This window comes from Capricornis sumatraensis, chromosome 1 (genome assembly GCF_032405125.1).
Source record: "Capricornis sumatraensis isolate serow.1 chromosome 1, serow.2, whole genome shotgun sequence".
Lineage (NCBI taxonomy): Eukaryota > Metazoa > Chordata > Mammalia > Artiodactyla > Bovidae > Capricornis > Capricornis sumatraensis.
The window spans coordinates 161,648,449-161,659,540 of NC_091069.1; the positions used below are offsets into that span (position 1 = coordinate 161,648,449).

Sequence of the window (11,092 nt, forward strand, 5' to 3'; positions counted from 1 at the left end):
ATATAGATAGGACTGCATTTTCAATTGACTAAATCTAACTACTTTGTCTGGCGGTATATGGAGACTCCCTTTCAAAAAGGCATCTACCTAACCTGTGCTCTGGATCTGAACATAAACTTAGGGCACCTCTTTTTGATCATGAAAGAGTTTTAGTTATCAGGAGAAATTGTTTCTAAGGGATTACCAATCTATGATTCTAGACTTAGATAAACGTTCTCTGAATCGAGTGCAAGAAAGGAACACAAATGGAAGAGGAAAGTATTTTTAAAAGAGGGACAAGAAACCTCATCTTACTCTGAAGCCAACTTTCAGTCAATGTCTTTAATAAATAGTTGTCAACCTCCAGGTGACTTTTCAATAGGCTTTCCCCTTTGGTTCCCACAGGTATGCAAAACAGAAGCCCAGGGAGGAAAATATACAATTGATGAAAAACTGTCTGTGAGAAGAGATATGGCAGAAACATCATCCTTTTTAGATTTCTGATCTTCACTGATAATAGTGTTACATAAAGTTCATAAAATGTCCAGAATAATACCAAACATTGACAGAAGATATATATGCTATGATGAAGGAATATATGTGTTAACAAGTACAGATATATTTTACAGAAACATAAAACAGATGAAAGAGTAATGAACTGCCTATTGTGATCTAATTATATGTGTATCCATCTATCCTGGCATTCCTACATATGTATTAACAAAATGATGCAAAAAAGCTGTAGAATATTGAATGTGTTTCCATGCATGTCATGGAGTAAAACTCAAAGGAGGCATTAATTTTAAGAAAATAGTAGATATGATCCTCCAATAATTCTAGAGTATTTACCAATAAAGAGGCAAGGATTTGGAATTATATAGCATACAACCTTAAAAGTTTGGGGGTCCAAGAAATATTCCCAGGGTAGTAGAGAATGTTTGTAAAAATTCATCCCACAAGGGACAGGTAGCATTTGACCTCTTGAAATTAGTGCCAGACTCAAAACAGATGTGAGCTGAAAGTGGGGGAAAATAAATAAATAAATAAATAAATAAAGGCCCCTGTCAACCCTGACTACAGGGGGATCATTTTTACAGGCAGAAAGTAATTATCCAGCTGGAAGTTAGCCAGAACACCAGAGAGAATGAACATCCTTATCCCATCTCACAATTCTGTGGGATTTTTAATGAACACAAGTGGTCGTGACCTTGAGTTTTATGTTCCACACACAAAAAGAACTTTACAGCAATGCTGGGGTGTTGCTTCCATCGACCTAAACTGCAGGGCACTGATTCAGAACCAGCCATTAAATCTGTGAACACTAGGAGGATAATGAGGACCCCTGCAAAAATTACTCAGTTCAATTCAATGACTAATTTTACAGAATAGTAAGAGTAATGTTTGGCTGCTAATAGCAAACTGCAAAACTGCTTAACAATTTTCTATAGAAGAATTTGGTATTGCAATGACAAAATGAAGATTGTCTATGAGGGTTTAATGCTGCTTCTGCTGCCACATGGAACAGCTCTCCCATCTTCCCCAACATCATTTTTACTGTACTTTTGTTCATTAGTCATGGTTTCCCTGTCTTGGACTAATTTTGCACACATGTATTTGATCTGCAGTGAATGGATGACAGATTAGCCAGATTGCAAATCATAATTGAGCAGAGATCCATGTAATGTAAATCACATAGCCCAGCATCCACTTCTGTTTGCCAAGACAGCATTCCTGGAAGTTGCAAATAAAATGACAGTCCTCAGGTAGAATACAAAACATTATTTATGAGATGGTAGACTTTTTGAGGGCTTGTTAACAGACACCAAGCTCTGACTTTGTGGCTACAGACCACAGATAACCAAAAAGAGAAAAACTCTCAGATGATATAATGGGATCACAAGACAGAAATGGGAAAGTGTCACTTTTGATCACTTAGTGTGTGCCAGACTTTGTACTGGTAATTGTACATGTAGTACTTCATTAAATTTTCTCAATAGCTGAATGGGTACTATTAATGGCATTTACAGATGAGGCAGAGGGGTATTATTTCTGTGCAGGAATGCAAGCAACTAATACCTCTGTCTTCACCTTCCTGAACTTCTTTGCAACTAAAAATGCAAAACAGACATAGACCTAGTCTACAAGTCCATGTTATTTACATAAATCTGAGAAGAGAAACATGGCATGAATAGTTCATATAATCATATCTTTTGTAAAACGTTGACAATTAAATTGTAGTTTATATGGCGAACTGTAGACGATGATGTTTTATTGTGCCAGGCATCTATTTTCCCATTTCCTCTTAAACACATCCCCTCAACACTTCATTTGTTGCACTCAATTGAGGGAGCCAGTCTTTCAAATTATTTCTTGGATTCACTTGCTTCTGTAAAAATTTAGCTAATAGGAAGGAACTAGCATGACATTGAAGGACAGGATACATAGAAAACCAGGGTACGTGTTCTCTCTGCCTCAAGCAGTAACCAGAGAGAAGAACTGTATCTGGAATACTTTGCACCTGAAAATACTGCAAACAGCAGAAAAGAACAGCTTCCCCAATTAGCATAATTAGCCAAAGTGTATTGTTCTTAACTTCTGATGAATTTTAAGATAAAACAGATACAATAGTTTTCATTTCGAGGTGCAATAATCCTCATCATGTAAAGCATATTTAGAAACTCTATTATGCCAATGGATTTCAAATTATGGTGCTTTACCTGTAATATTTTCTTGGCATTTACTCCAAATGTGATTTTTTTCACAATGGTAAAATGAAAGATTGGCTTTAGGAGCATTATATCAAATTTTCTACTCAAGCCCTTGACCCAGGAAATACTACATAAGGCTGAACAAATGGGATGTTTTTGAGCTATCTCAAATATTGGCAAATATGCCACCAGGTTAGGGAGAAGAAAAGTCCAAAAGAAACTTGTCATGAGGGAATTTCCAGTCTTGATCCCATGCAGTAATTATAGTCATTAACTCCAAGTAGTTGTCACCCACAGAAGGTAACTTGTTTAAAACAAACATCATATGAAAAAATGTTAGGGCATCATTGGCATGTAGCTACTGTCTTCCCTGTTCTCATTAGGACAATTTATTTTAAAATAAGTTTCAAACAGATAGAAAATTTAATTGAAGTCCCCTGGTTGTTTGTATTCTCTCAGTGCATTTGTGCCACATACATCCAGGCTTTAACCAACATTATAGAGTATGTACTCTACCTGATACTGGGGCACTTAAAATTAACAACTGGAATTTTGTTCTCTGGGAGTTAAATGAGATGGCTGGATGGCATCATTGACTCGATGGACATGAGTTTGAGTGAACTCCGGGAGCTGGTGATGGACAGGGAGGCTTGGCGTGGTGCAATTCATGGGGTCACAAAGAGTTGTATACAACTGAGCGACTGAACTGACTGAACTGAGGAGTTAAAATTCAATAATGAAGTATAATACAAAGCCAAATGTATTTACTACCAAGTCATTTTGTGCTGTGGGACAACAGAAGGAAAAGAGGGCAGTCTGATTGACATGGCCTGGAAATGCTATGTGGAAATGCCCTTTGATTTGAGTCTTCATGGATAACTTGGCATTTCCTGGCTTCAAAACAGTCCCGGGTGATTGAAACTTTAAGATAACTATATCAATATATATGAGAGCTTCCCTGGTGGCTCAATGGTAAAGAAACCACCAGCCGACAGAGACACAAGTCCAATCCCTGTGTCAGGAAGATCCCCTGGAGAAGGAAATGGCAACCCACTTTGGTATTCTTGCCTGGGAAATCCCAAAGACAAAGGAACCTGATATGTTCCAGTCCATGTGGTCACAAAGATTCCAACACAACTTAGCAAGTGAACAACAACAAGAAGAATAACCTTCTGCATAGCACAGGGACCTCTACTCAATAGTCTAATAATCTATATGGGAATAAAATCTTAAAAAGAGTATATACATGTATATGTATAACTGACTTACTTTTCTGTACAACAGAAACTAACATAACTTTATAAATCAGCAATACTCTGAAAAATTAAAGAAAGAAATAAAAGATTGTTTATGGAGTATTTTTGCATATTGTGTTAACCATACACTATAGGAAAACATGAATCAAGAGCAAGTTTTCAGGTAAGAATAAAATATATTTAAATTCTCAAAGTTCTCCCCAGTGGATAATAAAAGACCAAAAAAAAAAAAAAAGTACACATTGACCCTTGGGAGAGGTAAATTTCCCTTTATTCCATCTATCGGTCTTAGTAACAGAAATAGATATTTATATATTTTTAGGAAAGAGGAAAAAAAAATTCTGAGTCTTTGTAAGAGTAAACTCTCTCCCTGTATTGTCCTATTTAATATTTTCTATTATGATTCTCATTTTGGATTAAGCTTTTTTCCCATGAAGCTGGTACAATAAGATAGACTGAGGTGACTAGTAGAGGAAGCTTAGGTCACTTTCTCTGGAGCATAGGGATAAAGCAGACCCCTCTTTCCTTGTCCTATTTGTTCTTGGACTTATTGGAGGAGCTAGTAATTCAACATGAGCTTAGAAAAGAGTTTGGCAAACTCATCCTTATTGATATCTTGGCCAGATAATTATTTGCTGGGAGGGGGAGGGGGCTGTCCTCTGCATTATAGGATATTTAGTAACGTCTATGGCCTCCATCCACTAGATGCCAAAGCACTCCCCTGTGTGATAACTAAAATATCTCCAGACTTTGCCAAACATCCCTTGGAGACAGAAAATTGTTCCCAGCTGACAAATACTGGCCTAAAGACAAAGCAGGACAAGAAGGCTTTCAGTATGTTGGGTTCTAAATATGGGGTTTGTCTCTTACAAACAGGAGAATGTTAATGGTGCCTCATAATCCACTTAAGTACACAGAGCATTTTTGTTGTTGTTCAGTCACTAAGTCATGTCCAGCTCTTTGCAAACCCATGGATTGTAGAATGCCAGGCCCTTCTGTCTTCCACTGTCTCCCGGAGTTTGCTCAAATTCATGTCCATTCAGTCAGTGACACCATCCAATCATCTCATCCTTTACAATCCCCTTCTCCTATTGCCTTCAATCTTTCCCAGCATCAGGGTCTTATTCAATGAGTTGGCTCTTCGCATCTTGTGACTAAAGTATTGGTGCTTCAACATCAGTCAGTTGTTCCAGAGAATATTCAGGGTTGACTTCCCTTAGGACTGACTGGCTTGATCTCTTTGCTGTCCAAGGGACACTCAAGAGTCTTCTGGAGCACCAGTGCTGTCTTTGTGGTCCAGCTCTTACAACCAGACATGACTACTGGAAAAACTATAGCTTTGATTATAAGGATCTTTGTTGGCAAAGTGATGTCTCTGCTTTTTAATATGTTCTCTAGTTTTGTCATAGCTTTCCTTCCAAGGAGCAAGGGTCTTTAGCATGAAAGCTAAATAAGCAGAGTAACAGTATACACAAAGCATATATGTTAATAAATGTGGTTTTAAAACTTATGATAAAGAACTATAATTTTTTCCTAGAACATCCTCTCTTCTAGTTGCCATTAGAAACCTTATACTAAGTAGCCCTTCGAGGATTCAGTATACACAAAGCATATATGTTAATAAATGTGGTTTTCCATCAGACTCTGAAGTGAGAATCATAGCTGAGCCGGGCAGATACTATGTTGCATCAGCTTTCATGCTCGCAGTTAATATTATTGCCAAAAAACTTGTATTAAAGGAACAGACAGGCTCTGATGATGAAGAGGAGTCTAGTGAACGGACGTTCATGTATTACGTGAATGATGGAGTATATGGCTCCTTCAACTGCATTCTTTATGACCACGCACACGTGAAGCCTCTTCTGCAGAAGAGACCCAAACCAGACGAGAAGTATTATTCATCCAGCATCTGGGGACCGACCTGTGACGGCCTGGACCACATTGTTGAGTGCTGTAACCTACCCGAGATGCATGTGGGCGATTGGGTGCTCTTTGAGAACACTGTTGCTGCTGCTTCTACCGTCAATGGATTCCAGAGACCCACCATCTACTATGTGATGTCAGAGCCAACGTGGCAACTGATGCAGCAGATCCGGGCCCAGGACTTCCCGCCCGGAGTGGAGGAGCCGGACGTCAGTCCCCTGCCCGTGTCCTGTGCCCGGGAGAGCGGCATGAAGCGGCACTCGGCAGCCTGCGCTTCCACGCGTATTAACGTGTAGATACCACTCTTGTAGCTGTTAACTGCGAGTTTAGCTTGATTTAAGGGTTTGGGGGGGACCATTTAACTTAATTACTGCTAGTTCTGAGATGTCTATGTGAGTAGGGTTGGCACAGGTGCACCAATGTGGAAGACTGGGAGATGGGGTCACACTTATCTGTGCTCCTATGGAAACTGTTTGAATATTTGTTTTATCAGAAATCTTCCAGCAAACAAAAGCCCAGGTCCAGACGGCTTCACAGCTGAATTCTACCAAAAGTTTCAAGAAGAGCTAACACCTATCCTACTCAAACTCTTCCAGAAAATTGCAGAGGAAGGTAAACTTCCAAACTCATTCTATGAGGCCACCATCACCCTAATACCAAAACCTGACAAAGATACTACAAAAAAGGAAAACTACAGGCCAATATCACTGATGAACATAGATGCAAAAATCCTCAACAAAATTCTAGCAATTAGAATCCAACAACACATTAAAAAGATCATACACCATGACCAAGTGGGCTTTATCCCAGGGATGCAAGGATTCTTCAATATCCGCAAATCAATCAATGTAATTCACCACATTAACAAATTGAAAAATAAAAGCCGTATGATTATCTCAATAGATGCAGAGAAGGCCTTTGACAAAATTCAACATCCATTTATGATAAAAACTCTCCAGAAAGCAGGAATAGAAGGAACATACCTCAACATAATAAAAGCTATATATGGCAAACCCACAGCAAACATTATCCTCAATGGTGAAAAATTGAAAGCATTTCCCCTAAAGTCAGGAACAACACAAGGGTGCCCACTTTCACCACTACTATTCAGCATAGTTCTGGAAGTTTTGGCCACAGCAATCAGAGCAGAAAAAGAAATAAAAGGAATCCAAATTGGAAAAGAAGAAGTAAAACTCTCATTGTTTGCAGATGACATGATCCTCTACATAGAAAACCCTAAAGACTCCACCAGAAAATTACTAGAGCTAATTAATGAATATAGTAAAGTTGCAGGATATAAAATCAACACACAGAAATCCCTTGCATTCCTATACACTAATAATGAGAAAGTAGAAAAAGAAATTAAGGAAACAATTCCATTCACCATTGCAACAAAAAGAATAAAATACTTAGGAATATATCTACCTAAAGAAACTAAAGACCTATATATAGAAAACTATAAAACACTGATGAAAGAAATCAAAGAGGACACTAATAGATGGAGAAATATACCATGTTCGTGGATCAGAAAAATCAATATAGTGAAAATAAGTATACTACCCAAAGCAATTTACAAATTCAATGCAATCCCTATCAAGCTACCAGCCATATTTTTCACAGAACTAGAACAAATCATTTCAAGACTTGTATGGAAATACAAAAAACCTCGAATAGCCAAAGCAATCTTGAGAAAGAAGAATGGAACTGGAGGAATCAACTTGCCTGACTTCAGGCTCTACTACAAAGCCACAGTCATCAAGACAGTATGGTACTGGCACAAAGACAGAAATATAGATCAATGGAACAAAATAGAAAGCCCAGAGATAAATCCACACACCTATAGACAGCTTATCTTTGACAAAGGAGGCAAGAATATACAATGGAGTAAAGACAATCTCTTTAACAAGTGGTGCTGGGAAAACTGGTCAACCACTTGTAAAAGAATGAAATTAGATCACTTTCTAACACCACACATGAAAATAAACTCAAAATGGATTAAAGATCTAAATGTAAGACCAGAAACTATAAAACTCCTAGAGGAGAGCACAGGCAAAACACTCTTCGACATAAATCACAGCAGGATCCTCTATGATCCACCTCCCAGAATTCTGGAAATAAAAGCAAAAATAAACAAATGGAATATAATTAAAATTAAAAGCTTCTGCACAACAAAGGAAAATATAAGCAAGGTGAAAAGACAGCCTTCTGAATGGGAGAAAATAATAGCAAATGAAACAACTGAAAAACAACTAATCTCAAAAATATACAAGCAACTTATACAACTCAATTCCAGAAAAATAAATGACCCAATCAAAAAATGGGCCAAAGAACTAAATAGACATTTCTCCAAAGAAGACATATGATGGCTAACAAACACATGAAAAGATGCTCAACATCACTCATTATTAGAGAAATGCAAATCAAAACCACAATGAGGTACCACTTCACACCAGTCAGAATGTCTGCGATCCAAAAATCTGTAAGCAATAAATGCTGGAAAGGGTGTGGAGAAAAGGGAACCCTCCTACACTGTTGGTGGGAATGCAAACTAGTGCAACCACTATGGAAAACAGTGTGGAGATTCCTTAAAAAATTGCAAATAGAACTGCCATATGACCCAGCAATCCCACTGCTGGGCATACACACCGAGGAAACCAGAATAGAAAGAGACACATGTACCCCAATGTTCATCGCAGCACTGTTTATAATAGCCAGGACATGGAAACAACCTAGACCTCCATCAGTAGATGAATGGATAAGAAAGCTGTGGTACATATACACAAGGGAGTATTACTCAGCCATTAAAAAGAATACATTTGAATCAGTTCTGTTGAGGTGAATGAAACTGGAGCCGATTATACAGAGTGAAGTAAGCCAGAAAGAAAAACATCAATACAGTATACTAACACATATATATGGAATTTAGAAAGATGGCAATGATGACCCTGTATGCAAGACACCAAAAAGACACAGCTGTGTATAACGGACTTTTGGACTCAGAGGGAGAGGGAGAGGGTGGGATGATTTGGGATAATGGCATTGAAACATGTATACTATCATGTAAGAATCGAATCACCAGTCTATGTCTGATGCAGGATACAGCATGCTTGGGGCTGGTGCATGGGGATGACCCAGAGGGATGTTGTGGGGTGGGAGGGGGGAGGGAGGTTCATGTGTGGGATCGCAAGTACACCCGTGGTGGATTCATGTCAATGTATGGCGAAACCAACACAGTATTGTAAAGTAAAATAAAGTAAAAATAAAATTTTTTTTAAAAAAACCTTATAATAAAGAACTATAATTTTTTCCTGGAACATACTCTCTTCTAGTTCCCATTAGAAACCTTATACTAAGTAGCCCTTCAAGGATTCAGATGTTGAGAATCCTAAGGTCATAGGTTACGACTAAATATAATTATTTCAACCCAATTCAAAAATTTAACTCTTTTTTGATAACACACTAGATATACAGTTTAAAATAGTTTCTGGCTCGCAGTCACCAAAATAAATAAATAAATAAAATGGGAAAGAATTTTCACTTACCAGTAATTCAGGTTGGATTGAGAGAAAGTGTAGCTTAACTTATAGCATAGAATGCTCTTGCTTCTGAACAAGAGGACAAAAAGAAACCTTAAAAACCTGGGATATATGGGATCTCAAGAAATTGCTCTTTGAGTGGAACGAAGTAGTATTTTCATTCTCCTGACCAATCTAAAGCAATTTTCCTTCTTTTACCAAGAGAAAGCACATGAGAGAGCAAGAACAAGAATGTGTTAGAGACAGAACTGTAGAAAATAAGATAACTGAGTAGAATAAGGCTAATTCAGGGTAAAAATAATGCTCTTTGGGGATGAAGAAGAGTAGTGTGTAAATAAGAGCTTTAGTAATTTTGGCATAGTGAAGTTATATTGTTTAAAGTACAAATGTAAGCTAAAAGTGTATATTTTCATAGTTCACCATATCAGACAGGATATGGAGAACATGCCATTTCATTATAGTAGAAACACTCTAGTTTCTGGGAATTGAATGGGGTGCTGTGCACAACAGAAATCTCCACTGATAGATTTTAAAGGGAGATTTGGCCATGACATACCTGAATAGAAAGCTGGCCTAAGATCAAGCTGTATGTCCTGAATGGTACAAATGCTGAACTAATGAAATCTCACTTTATCCAAGGCTAAGGGTTGTAAAAAATTGAACAGAACAAAGGAAAGAAGAGAGCATCCAGGAGAATTGAATGCAGAATATTCTTCTGAAAATGACCTAATGCACAATTCATAACATCATTTGACTACCTCAATAGAATTCAGTAAAGTGAGGCCACTAAAAATTAATGCAGAAATCCATGTAGAGAAAAAGACTAAGCTGAAAAGACAACAAAGTAAGAAGAAAAGCGGCTGTATTAGAAAGGGTGATAGCCTAGATAATAGAGACTATCACTGGAGGATTGCAGCTTCTGTTTAAGGTGTAGAAATCTGGAAAAAGCATCAATCCCACCATGTGTGTGTGTTCAGCATGAAAAACCTGGGTACTATACAAAATTACATTTTTTAAGAATTGTCCTAAAGTCATAAAGTCTCTGTAAAGACGGTGTCTTTGTTGAGAGACAGAACACAAGCACTGGCTCAACTGGAGAAAAGCATGGGACGAGATAGAGCCACCAGAAAAGTGAGCAAGAACGTAGATAAAAATTTTATAGTACTTTTTAAAAAAAACTGAGATTGTGCTACCATGAGTGATTGAAACCCCTAGAAGCCAAAAACATTAGGAGAGTTTGCACCTGTTCTCAGACTCTGCTGCACAGCCTTCACTTAGTAGTCAAATGAGAGTAAAGTTGTCATGGAGGACTGGAGAAAGCTCTACTCAGTGGTGCAGGGCTGGTGGAGGGCATGTCTGCTGCTACAGGAAAGGCAGAAAGCACTACAGAAAGCATTGTTCCTAAAGAACAGTAAGCCCTGACATTCCAGAGCACACAGGAGAAAAACCCGTGTGGCTGGGGAAGGAAAATGAAAAACACCCTTCTCACAAAGGAAGTGTCAGGACTATGAAATTTACATAAAAAGATAAAGAAACTAGAATAGTCAGAATAACTATGAAAGAAGGACAAAAATGGAGCTTTCAATCTACTTGATATCAAAGTTTACCATAAAGCAACATTCTCAAGGCAGCGTGGTGTTGGCAAAGGGTTGGAATAGATTAGAATAGAACATTGGAATAGAATAGAAAG

General features: G+C 37.9%; 1 pseudogene; it reads left to right on the forward strand.

Moving 5' to 3' along the window:
• The first annotated feature begins 4,083 nt into the window (after positions 1-4,083).
• LOC138076196 (ornithine decarboxylase pseudogene) lies at positions 4,084-6,162 on the forward strand (annotated as a pseudogene).
• The last annotated feature ends 4,930 nt before the right edge of the window (positions 6,163-11,092 follow it).